We start from the raw sequence: 13,513 nt of genomic DNA on the forward strand, positions 1-13,513 counted from the left end.
TCCTGGAGGATTCATTTTTACCAAACCCGCAAGATAAGAGTATATTGAAAGGGTACCTCGCTGCTACCATTATGTGCATGGTAACGGTACGTGGTTTAATTGAAGTTATTCACCAGCAAAGAGTGTTATTACCATGTAAATATCAATATTACTCTCGCAAACCTAGACATGACGAAAACTCTTTCCTCCTGGGTATCGTGCCTCGTGTGCAGGTGGTCGTTTCATGCGTGGATCTTGTTTACCCTCGTGAAGATAATATTTTGAAAGAGTATCAATCAGCCAATCAAAAACGAGATCGGCCGTTTGAAGCTTGAAGGCCGCGCGCGCATCTGTCAGTTTTCCGTCGTTGGTCTCCGAGGGAGGGTGTGAGCAGTGTCGGTGCGGCGCCACGTGGCCGTTGGTGATTGTGTTTGTGTGCTGTTCATCGCCTATAGAGCCTCTGCGCGGACATTTTATTGTAAGTACCGATGTGATAGAGCATTGCGTGCTGTTGAGTGGTGCTTGTTTGATCTGGCTAACAGAACCCCGTGCACGGCCACGTGGCAGAGTGTTGTAAGTAGGTACATACATTTTGTTGTGATGCATTTTGTTAGCGACTTAGAAAAAGCCATGCACTGTAGTGATGCAGTTTAACCCTCGCCCTGGCAGGGGGGGGTCGATGCGACCCCCCCCCTAAGGTTTTTCGAAGATAGCGTAAAAACGACGGCGCGCAGCGCCGCCAAATTTGGCACAGCCTATGGGGCAACCTTTTTACATATGAGCTGAAAATTTCAGGTCCGGGTGACCTTGGGTCAGGTCACCAGGTCAGAAAAACCGGTACAAGGTCATGGTCAAATTTCAATTTTCTTTTTGCACCTGTCCAACTCACAGTTTTCGACTGATTTCTTTCAAACTTTCAGGATGTGCTAAGTTCACCGAGTTGTATAACATATATTCCGGCTTTTTTGAGGTCACTGACCTGAGGTCAGTTAGAGGTCATTACGTCGTAATGTTAAGCCTATGGGAAAATACTAAATTCGGAAAATACTGGAGATATCCGCTTCGTTCTATCACTTTTGTGCTTTGAAACCACGGTACTTAACAGCAGGTCACTTGGTGCTTCGTTGTTTGGTGTACTTATCCATGGGTCAGGTCAAATGTGGTCAACTGAGGTCAAATGACGTTTTTGCCAATAACTTGGCACATAATGACGCTAGAGCTTAAAAAATGGTACCATTGTGTTCCTGGTGATCAGCCGAATCGAATGATATGCGATATGATGCAGTTTGGTTAACTTGAACTTAATTTATTGATTTAAGTTTACTTAAAATTTAAGAAAAACTTTAAGTACACTTAAGCAAGCTAAAAAGTATATCATTCGACGCGCCTTGACGTGCTGAGTTCACTGGTGCTTTTCTTTTTTTCTCTATCTTTATTAGATCAAAAGTTATAAGCGAAAAACTTTTGGCCTGTTTTTAGCGAAATTTTTACATTTATACCCCCCAAAACCCCCCTAAATATTGACCTAGAGCAACCAAATTTGCACAGGGGCGAGAACTCCAGGGGGCCTACCTACCTACCAAATTTGGTGTTTCTATGTGCCATAGGAGCCAATCGCGAGGGGGGGGTCGCATCGACCCCCCCCCCTGCCAGGCCGTGTTATGAAAAATGCCCTGCCAGGGCGAGGGTTAATTATCCCACGTAGACGGGCGACAATCCAGGAACGCTGCCGTTCACTTCAAATGCTGTGCGCTGTGCCTTATCCAATTCGAGGGAGCTTTATTATTATTTATATTCAAGTATTCATTTTAAGTGTTCATATTCAAGTTGCAATCAAGTTGTATCGTAATGTTTATTTACCGCGTGTGCATCGCTGAACGCTTTGTTCACTGAAAACCTCCATTTCCTGAAGGGTAAACCCGCCATAGCATGGTATGCTTGACACACAGACGCTTTTTACCACCCTCCAGATGGTCAATTTTACTCTTTCATGAAGAGTAAACTCGTCAGTGAGGGGTAACGTGACACACAGACGTTTTTTACCATCTTCTGTATAGTAAACTCTTTTGATTTACTTTCGTCTAGAGGGTAACATTTTCGAGGTTACACGCCGTGGAAGGGTAACTCTTTAACTGACCCTCCTCTAAAAAGTAGCATGCCATCTACTCTGTGATTTACCCTCTTAGAGAGTATTATACCCTTTTGGCTTACCCTCAGTCAAATGGTAATGCTTACTCTTTCCTTTAGTGTAAATCCCCCAGAGGATGTATATTTGACACACAGACGTTTTTTAGCACCTTCCAGATGGTAAATTTTACTCTCTCATGGATAGTTAACTCGTCAGGGAGGGGTAACGTGACACACAGACGTTTTTTACCATCTTCTGTATGGTAAATTCTTTTGATTTACTCTCGTCTAGAAGGTAACATTTTCGAAGTAACACGCTGTGGAAGGGTAACTCTTTAACGTGACCCTCCTCTAAAGAGTAGCATGTCATCTACTCTGTGATTTACCCTATTACATAGAGTATATCCTTCTGGCTTACCCTTAGTCACATGGTGATGTTTACTCCTTCCTTTAGTGTAAACCCTCCAGAGGATGGTAACGGACCCACAGACGCTTTCTTCAGAAGCTTTGCGAAGCTTCTGATAACCGGAGCTAATCAACATGCTTCAAGAGCAACACTATATATTTGGCATTCCGTACAAACAATACGAGGGGTTCACCAGCCATGAACATTGTGACTCTCCACTTATTCATACGGAGTTATAACTCCGTATGATCATCGAATGAGACTCTCCACTTATTCATACGGAGTTATAACTTCGTATGATTAAGTGGAGAGTCTCACAATGTTCATGGCTAGTGAACCGCTCGTATTGTTTGTACGGAATGCCAAATATATTGTTGCTCTTGAATCATGTTTTTAGTTGATGAACTCCGGTTAACAGAAGCTTCGCGAAGCTTCTGAAGAAAGCGTCTGTGGGTCCGTTACCATCCTCTGGGGGATTTACACTAAAGGAAAGAGTAAACATTACCATGTGACTAAGGGTAAGCCAGAAGGATATACTCTATGTAAGAGGGTAAAGCACAGAGTAGATGGCATGCTACTCTTAAGAGGAGGGTCACGTTAAAGAGTTACCCTTCCACAGCGTGTAACTTCGAAAAATGTTACCCTCTAGACGAGAGTAAATCAAAAGAGTTTACCATACAGAAGATGGTAAAAAACGTCTGTGTGTCACGTTACCCCTCCCTGACGAGTTAACTCTCCATGAGAGAGTACAATTTACCATCTGGAAGGTGGTAAAAAACGTCTGTGTGTCAAGCTACCATCCTCTGGAGGGTAAACTCTTTGGGGAAGAGTAAGCATTACCATTTGACTGAGGGTAAGCCAGAAGGTTATACTCTCTGTAAGAGGGTAAATCACAGAGTAGATGGCATGCTACTCTTTAGCGGAGGGTCACGTTAAAGAGATACCCTTCCACAGAGCGTAACTTCCGAAAATGTTACCCTCTAGACGAGAGTAAACCAAAAGAGTTTACCATACAGAAGAGGGTAAAAAACGTCTGGGTGTCACGTTACCCCTCCCTGACGAGTTTACTCTCCATGAAAGAGTAAAATTTACCATCTGGAAGGTGGTAAAAAACGTCTGTGTGTCAAGCTACCATGCTATGGCGGGTTTACCCCCCCCCCCCCCAGGAAATGGTAAAAAAAAGTTTTCAGTGCACCTATTAAAACACCATAGAACGATTAGCAAAAATGACATAAGTGGGGTGAATTAGTAGAAGTTGCCAATAATTACGACGATTTTTTGTGTGTGAAATAAAGGAACTAATTGGGGAACTATATCAATATACCCAACGAAAATATATAATAAATGAACTATTGTACCTAATGGATACCGGATCACCCTACCGGATAACCACTAAGCTACAGTGGCCAATGCCACCTTCCTGGATCCGTCAATGACTGCAATGTAACTGTTAGCGAGTATCCTTAAAGTACGAACATTGATAAGTGCGCGCGCTGAGGATATTGGATCGTTCCTCATAAAGACGTCACCCAGTATAAGGTAATCAGAGCATGAGCTCTTTGGCCTAACTAGTTGCATGAGAAATTATTGCTTCTTGATGAAGGCAAAGCCAGTATTTCATGATCTTCATCTATTTGCCTTCCTCTATGGGAACCTTTAGAGAAACAAAGAGGGTACCTATCACTTATGACTTAGCGACAAATACTTCAGATACAGACGTTGGAAATCCTTTCCCAGCATTATAAATATATAGCAAATGATCTTGTTATGTAGGAATGTGTTGGAAGTTATACGCATATCATTCATTCATTTATACACAAATATCATGCACAAATATCATATTATTCAAATACAAAAACTGTGTCAGTGGTCACTAATTGATCATTGAGTATCAGGAAATATTAAAATGAAAATTGTTGCCTGTAGCTCTTTTCAGATTAAAAATAAGTACGTTCAATCACTTGCCATTCCGTTTCAATTCTTTTGGTTTCTCAGAGGGGAAACAAAGACCGTCTCGGGTTCAGGTGGGCACGTGCCGTTCCCTTTGCCCCCGCCCGGCTGGGCCGTTCGCTGACACCGGACGTCCGATTCGCCCGCGGCCGGACAGGGCGGCGGGTCTGTCGACCTTAGTTCCCGGGCACCGCTCCCTAGTCTGCCCACCCGTGCCGCCCCCTCTGCCCACCCACGCCGCCCCCTGTCTCCCCCCCCCCTCCCCTGTTGCGGGGGCGGCCCCAGAGCGCCGGCGGCGGCGCGGAGGGGTCAGATCGACGGCCGTCGGTGAGCGGCGGGGACCGCCGCCGCCGCCGCGGCTACACGTGCCGCCGTCGCCGACACCGACATGGAGACAACGGTCACTGATCTCTCCGCCGACGGGCGCGGGGCGCGGCGGGGCCGAGCGGGCGGGCGGGGAGGGCCGCCGCACGCACAGCGCGTCACTGTTGCACCAGCCGCCAGCCGGCTGGCGTTTCATCAGCCAGTGAGGACCAGAGAGAGAGAGAGAGAGCTGGGCGCGCCCCTCCCCTGCTCTCCCCCCCCCCACACGCACTAGTGAGTGTGCACCGGTGTCGCAATGCGGCGGTGCAGGGCTAGTGAGTCACGCGTGGAATCCTCCGCAACAATGAGCACGCCGCACGGACAGGACACGACTGACACACTTCCATAGATAAAGCGTTTCCCTTTCGACGGAACTTAATACAGACCCGGATACCGCTATCGTGCAGACAACCTTCGGTTTTTGCAACTATATAAGGAGATTGAAGGACGCCAACTGTTGCTAAGGCGCCACTCATGCAAGAGCGTATGCCGCATAGTGCAATAAGATGACGTTGCATCAAACGATCAGCTGTTCATTCATAATATGGATAGTGTACTGTACGTAACTGCAAGAGGGATGCGTGCAAACATACAAACATCCTAGATAAGCTCTCTGCTGCCATTATTCTATCGGCCGGATGTTACACTTTAAGGTAGGTAGTAATACGTTTTCGTTTGACTATATATCGGGTCTCTTTCGCAGTCAGAGTTACCTTATAGCTCGAGAGGAGACGAAGCCAAAACCACTGGCGGTCGCAGCCGCTAGCAAAAGGGGGGGGGGCCAAAGTCACACTCGCGGGACGCAACATTTATCCGTCACCGAGAGGGGGGGGGGGGGGGTGATCGGCTAATTTTTTACGTCCACGAGGCGCCGCACAGTTGGCATTACTTATGTTTCATCCATCTCATTCTTGCGTGAAATCTTTGAGCTCAATTTAAGGCAAAATCACCAGTTTCATTTACCGTCTCACGGTGTGCCCACCGGTCGGGCCGCTGCACCATGACGACGGATCGGTGTAGCATAGGTATTAGGTATACTGGGAGGTCAGGCACGCGTATTATTCATGACCTTACCACTATAAAACAATTCGGAAAAGTACAGATACCTCTTGCTAAAAAGTACAGATACCTCTTGCTTTGAACAAGCATGTGAAACCCAGAGAGCATTTTTAGACTATGGCATTTACCCATATATGTATAGGTATACCTATAGTTGTGTGGCGGCGGGAGAGAGTAGGTACACCGACCTCTGGAGACCCCCACAGGTTCCGAGCTTTCAGAATTGGCATCTGAGGGCCGCGCGCGACTCCTGCGGGGCTTCGCAACGGCTCTGTTGGGGCTCACTCAACCTGCCTGGTCCTACTGCTAAAAAGACTGGCCCTGAGCCCTAAGGTCTTCATCAGTCTCTGCCAGCCCCAGGACCCACACCGGCTCATGGGGTCCCGACGTCGAAATATGAGGGAATCAGCGCGGGACCATCAGGACGTAAAGCAATCTCGATCAGGACCAACGTAAGGCTGTGCCGGAGACTGCGTGAGCCCTCTGATCTTCAGAAACCCACCCATGTATGCTTTCATGTAGAGGCCAGTTTAGGGCCCTCAGAAACCAGTACAGGGCCTGCAAACTACAAAGGCCAGTAGTTTGAGACCATCAGAGACCGATTTGGGCTCTCAGAGGCTAATATGGGTCCTTACTCATTACAGGCCAACATGGGCCCTCAGATGTCAGCGTGGGATCCTAAAAGACCGGCATGAGCCGTCGTTGGACCCTAGAGGCCAGCAGAGGGCCATCAAAGGCCAAGATGGGCCCTCCTCAGAGGCCAATGCAGACCCTTGAAGGCCGGCATCGGGTCTTCAGCAGCCAGTGCGGGGCCCTTATAGTTATTGGCACCTAAAGGTTCGTCTTGGGACACCAGAGACAGAAATAAGGCCACCAGAGACCGGTGCGAGACCCTCAGACGCCGGTTGAGACCCCTGAGGCCGGTTAGGGGCCCTCATAGGCCAGATGTGGGGCCTCAGAGGTTGATGTAGGCTCTTAGCGGTCAACGTGGGCGCTTGACCACCACTGAAGTTCCCTCAGAGGTCAGTGTAGGACGCTCAAAGACCGGTGTGGAAGCTATATTAATAGCTGGGCGTGGTTTTTTTTAGCCTCGTGACGATCGAATAATTGCCAGGGCCCCATACACCTATATGGGGGCCCATTGGTTGTTCGAGGGGGGGGGGGCAAATGATATGATGGCCCCCTTTATTGACCTTTGGGGGCATGGCCCTGATGCCCCTCCCCCGGCCCCCCGCGACCGCCACTGTGTACACATTACACACATGCCTCTGAGATTACATACTAGCTCATGCAAACTCTATGCAGGCCCCGGAGGTCCCACGCTAATCCTTAAGAAACCAAGCCGGCATACGGCGTCACCACCGGGCTTCTGAGGTGCACAGCACCAACCCATGAGGTCTTACTTTAGTGTCTTGGAGCCAATCTCCTTTAGCAGGGCCCACCCGCCACTGCCGAAGAGGGTCTCATGCCAGCCATTGCTGAATGCTGGGCCTACGAGAGCCTCAAGTAAACCCACGCTGATATTCCATATAAGATCCGGCCATACTCGTGAACCGGTGCCAGCGACGCTGACCGCCAAATTGACAGAATGCGAAACTGAGCCCACTCATGAGTGAAATTTACGTCCTTTGATGGCGCAAGAAAGAAAATGAAACATACGAAAAGCTTTTCTATGACTTTTGTTCGATCTGAAAGGTGGGGCCAAAAGATAGTATGGCCCCACCTTTCAGCACCAAAGGGGGGGCCATGGCCCCCGTGGCCCCCCCCCCCCTGCGACCGCCAGTGGCCAAAACCGCCTAAAACAAGTTAGGTACAATAATAATGCATTAGCTCCGGCTCTGGGAAAACGTACCGGCTCCGGGTCTGCATCCTGGCTGGTAACGATCGGGTAACTTTATTTGTCTGCACCAACTTAACCCTCGCCCATGTAGGGGGGGGGGGGGGGTTGGTGCAACCCCCCCCCCTGAGGTTTTTCGGAAATAGTGCAAAAACGGCGGCGCGCAGCGCCGCCAAATTTTGGGTACCTTATGGGGCAAACCTTGCGCATCTTTTGATAAAAAAAATTTGACCGGGTCATGTCAGGTCACGGAGTTATGACGTCACAAAGGGAACAGCCTCCGGCCGGATTTTCACAAACTGAGTGCCAACGCCCGAGGTTTCCTGCCGGTGGTACGGAGATCGGTTGATGGATCGTGATGAAACTTCCCATGCATGTTGGGGCAAGTATTGGCTATCATATGGTATAAGAAACTTGACCGGGTCAGGTCAGGTCACGGAGCTATGACGTCACAAGAGGAACAGCGTCCGGTACTATTTTTGAAAAGCGCCCGAACCACTATTTTGCTAATTCTTGTCACCTCAATGGGAATATGCAGCAATATTAGCTTCTATAGGGAGCAAATGGACCTCCCAAATGCAAAAATACAATCAGATTTCTAAAATTTAAATTTTGATTTTTCGAATTTCTGCCGCTGACTGTGACCTTGCCGACTTCCGGCGCTCCCAACGCGCCATTTTTAGAGCTAGGGAAACGAAATACATACCAAACGATAGAGAATTGATCAAGGAACACGATAGTGAAGGTTTCAAGTCGATATCTCCCACCGTTTTGCCGCAATCGCCGCCGAAAGTTGAAAAAAGTCTATTTTTCCGAAAATTTGACCTTTGACCGGTCAAAAGTAGGTCAAATGTTGACCTAGGACCAAAAAATATACCACCAATCGCGAGATCTCGGCGAGAGCAATCCGTTGCTTTTTTCCGCTAAGCTCTACGACGCTCCGTTTTCAAACGCCAAGGGGGGGGGTCGCACCAACCCCCCCCCCTGCATGGGCGAAGGTGGCAGATCGCCGTTTACGGGCGAGGGTTAAGTAACGATCGAGAATCCCGTATAAGATCCAGTATGAGAATGCTTTCATAAATTTATAAATTTATCCTGGTTCCTCGGGTCCAGAGAGCTGCATGTGTCGGCCGGTCAGTAGGCAGCACGACCGTGGTCCGAAAGCACTGTGGAGGAGGTCACGAAATTTCAGTGGAAGGGAAACGTGATAAGTAATCTCAGACTGATACTTTATTTATTTTGTTACTTTCTTATTCTCGTTGTCGCTTTCTTTCTTCCTTTGTCACTTTCTTTCACCCTTTGTTACAGTCTTTCTCTCTTTGTTACTTCTTTCTCCCTTTGCTACTTTATCTCTCCGGCTTTGTTTCTTTCTTTCCCCAAGCGGACGATGAATCCAAGTGTAACACGGGACGGGCCTACGACAGCACAGGGGTGTCTCTTGTAGGTTAATTTATCATCACTTGAACTATGGTATATAAACAAAAACTCCACCGACGCCATAGAAATTTGTTGTTCGATAACATACCAAAGACTCCCTCACCCTAAAACACACAAGGGGCTACTGTTCGCCGTCACTGTACGCGATTCGCCGTTCCTCCGAACCAACTCGAGCTAGAGCTCGTGTGCCCCTCTCCCTCCCGGCCCTGCAAACGGCCTGGTGCCTTGCCAGTCCGCGCCGCCGACCGCAGGCGGAAGCCACACGGCCAGCCCACACCACCCACCCACACCGCGGCCCACTTAGCGGCACAGCACCTGCAGGAGCAGTCAGCGGCACCTCGACAGTTTCCGGCCGGCTGGCGGCGGTCAGCCTTGTCCTGTGAACCGGACGGGGAGGGGGCGGAAGCCCATGTCCGGTGCTCGATTCACACGGGGCGCTGTGAGGCTCCAGAAAGACTGTGATCCTGAACTGCTGCCACACCGGCCAGCTCCCGTAGCGGGAGGGGGAGGGGGAGTCAGCCGGGGTTCTTGGATCGATCGATGGGCGGGGGAAGGGGTTCGCAGCGCGGGGGAGGCGAGGAGGACTGACCTCGCCCTCGCGGCCGACGACCCGGGACTATCGACAAGAGTGCCACGCGGCGCGAAACTAAGGGATGACTGTGGGTGGTTTGACCTTTATTTAATCATTGATGCGGAGCCATGGAAACTTTGAACAGGTGCGGCTCCGGTCGAGTATTACGGCTCCAGATCCGAACAGTCTACCGCTTCCGGCGGCTCTGGTTCAGCGTACTCACATCCTAGCGTCTTTTAGTTATTCATCTTTGAATGAAAATGAACGACGCCAGGCAGCACAATGCAGCGTCCTGAAGCGAAAATTGACAGATTTGTGACGCATGACCGGGGCCGCAAGAGAGAAAGAGTCAGAAAAGCACAGCACTGAGCATTAATGAGTTATTTAATGTGCACCAAATGCTTCACTTTATCGAGGCATTGAGACGAGCGAGACAAACGTGGGAAAAGAAGCTAATGTAACCCACCATGACATGGGTCATAGGTGCTTATTTAATTATTGTCTTTAAGCGTAATTCGCTGATAGCATTTGTTGCATATCCTTATTTTCAAAATGCGTTATCATCGTGGTCTGCGTGATACTAAATCAATATTTCAGGCGTTCTTTAGGGCTGACAGTTGTAACACGAATACGATGTTGATAAATACCTAAATGTTGTACAAGTTTTATGCGAAAATAAGTCGTTGAAAAAACTTTTTCCACGAAAATGTCTTAGAACTTTTACAGTTTTTGCCCTGTCGACGCAAAGTCGTTGCCTATTAACCACCTGGTCATTCCAAGAAAATAACGGAACAAGCATCAACTGTGTTTGAATACCCCTGCGATTTTCCACAATCATCTAAAAAAAAAAGTGGCGCAGCACACCTTTTCATGCATCTTTTCTGCAAATGTTGCGAAAAGTTCAGATCCAGCTAATTCGGGGTCAGGTCACCGGGTTACCTAATTTAAGTGACCTTACCTCAAAAAACTTACATGTACCAGTATGTTCAATAAGTAAGTTCCGTTTTGATATAATTCGTTTATTTTTTGGCACATCTCAACCAAACATGGCTCACGGCTCGACGAACTCGCCCTGCAGGCGAACGCATCGTTCCCATCGCTTGGCCAGGTCCCGGATGGCCGCACGGAAGCTTTGAGTGAGGGTCTTTTCGCCATACTGGTAAAAAGCAGACCCGAGTGCAGACCGCGAGCCGAACCTCCGCGGCCCCGGAGATTTTATTCATGTCTGCGAACAGCCAATAGTCACTGCGTGCAACGTTTGGAGAGTAGGGATGGTGTTAGAGCACCTCGATGCCCTCTGCCTGCAGGGCATCCCTTGCCACGAGGGCACGGTGAGGAGGCGCGCAATCCTGGTGGAGGATGAACCGACCACGGGCCTTCTTGGTGGCGGCAACTGGCGATTACTGGCAGGAGATGGTCTAATGATCCTGGCGTAGGCTTATGTTTAGGCTTTCTGTTATCGCCTGGACAGTAATCTTTCTGTTGGTCATCACCATCTCCTCCACTTTGGCGACGTCAGTAGCTGTGACCATCGTCCTCAGCCTGCCTGCACGTGCCAGGTCGCGCACGCTCTCCCTCCCCTCCCCAAGCCTTTTCTTCCGCTTCCGAACTGCGGAATCACTAAGAGCATGGCTCCCGTACACATTCACGAAGTTGGCGTGGATGTTAGCCGCCGGCTAGCCCTGGATAGCTAGGAATCGTATCACTGAACGTTGATCCTCTCGGGTGGCCGATGCCATTTCTAAAGCAGTCTAAAAAAATGGTGTTATTTGATCTGCTCCATATCGTCACAGAAATGGAATAAGAAGCTGAAAATGCGGTCACTTCGACATAAAGGTCTGAATTCTAATCCCTGAAAAAATCGCGTGCGTAGACCGCGTGAATTTTATGTAATTGCTCTGCGGAACTTACTTATTGAACGCACAACACACGCTCTCCATAGCTACACCGACTGAACGAACGCTTTGAAACTTTCAGCGATTGCTACGAGCAGCAGTACGTAGGTAGAAAACGATTATTCGCAATTTCTATATCGGTGCCCTACGAAGAGGTAAAATTTGCGACTTACCGTTATGCTCGTAAGTCAATCATGGTAGGAAATTCAACTGCGCTTCTTTTGGGCGAGCTTAAAAAAACGCTCTCAAACAGGTAAACATGACACACTGAATCAGAAAATTGCATCGTGCCCCCACCCACTTTATGCCCCCGAGGTCATTTCATTTCGGGTCACGAATAGTCCCAAGCTATTTGACTAACTCTTGATAGAGACATGCTAGAGCGGTGAAAACACCTTCGATGCGTTTAGCTCGACGATACGGATCGACTGATAGGCCGCGTGACCTTTTTCGGTTAGGTCATGATCTTGAACTTCGGTCAAGTTTTCCAGATGACCCTTTAAAGTCAAAGTTATAGTTCATTCGACGAATCTCGAAGAGAAGAACACGATGCCGGTAAAATCAACACAATGCAACTTTTTCAGTCAGAACCAAGTTATTGCAGGATAACCCTTTCCGTAAAAACGTCAATTTGGCAGACTTTTTCCTCTGGAGACTGGTTCAAATCTTAGAACAAATTTCATAAAGAACTTGTAAGAGAACTATTAGAGCGCTTTTTTCGCGGTACCTACTGTAGCTCCATTCGTTCCTGAGTTATGCGCCGATTCGTCGAAAAGTGCCGAAATAGGCGAAATTTAACCACTGGTAACTTCTGGTGACCTGCCCTTTGAGCTGGCCTAAGAACTGACCCAAGCACTTTCGTCGTGACCATGGATTCCGTTTACTGCGTGAAGTTACGTGGCCCTCTGGATCCGATTTAGACGTGGGTGGGGGTGAAACACCCACCTGCCCGGCGCGGGTTAAAAAAAAAACATGGAATATTTTTTATGCAATTTTGTAGCTTCATTTGTTGACTTGATATAAACCAAAGCCGGGAACGTCACTCCCTCTTCTTGCCTCGATATATTTATGATCAAACAATCATCCTGACCACTTGTAGGAGGGATGTCGGATAGACCCCCTCGGTTTTTCGTGAATAGCTCGCGCAAAAAGCGGCCGATCGCAACGAAACTCTTAGTACCCTCGGGTTTATCAATTTTACACATACCCTGAAAATTTCATGACCCTGACCAAAATGACCTTTGACCTTTGACCTGTTTCTCGAGACCATGACCGGAATCGCTATTAGGCGCATGTCAGCTCACATTATCCGCGCGTTTCTACATAGTCTTTTTGTGATTGTAAACGTTTAAACATGTGAAATGGTGTTCTGTTGGTCCCATGCATTATGGTGGGTGTCAAGGTCACGTTAAGTTCAGGTCAAGGTCAATGACCTTTGATGACCTTGATTCACTTTTTCGAGTTTTATAGTGTTACCATGGTGTTACCTATTGGGTAGTTTTTTTTAGCTGATTTCGAATTAAGCATCCATTTGAACGTCTACTAAGTACATAGTTATATAGTTTTAGTGCCTTCGTAACATGTTGTGACGCCGTCAGTGGTGGCTTACATCTACGGTATGGATAGCAGGCCGGACGCCTTCTAACTGAACTGACCTGACCTGACCCGACCTGGCCTAAATGCATGAAGAGTGAAGACATCATCTGTGATCAATACTGACATTAAAGTCATGATCAGCATCCCGAAAAACCCTGTAACAGCTTCACTTTACGAGATTCTAGCTGGTCCCGATTTTTCCAACTTTTGGGTTATTGACTGACATTGACCTGGAATTTCAACCAATGACCTAGGACAATATAGGGGGAGAGAAAGCGGGCAGGGATGAGGGG

The sequence above is a fragment of the Amphibalanus amphitrite genome, unplaced genomic scaffold (genome assembly GCF_019059575.1).
Source record: "Amphibalanus amphitrite isolate SeventyFive unplaced genomic scaffold, NRLGWU_Aamphi_draft 000062F_arrow, whole genome shotgun sequence".
Lineage (NCBI taxonomy): Eukaryota > Metazoa > Arthropoda > Thecostraca > Balanomorpha > Balanidae > Amphibalanus > Amphibalanus amphitrite.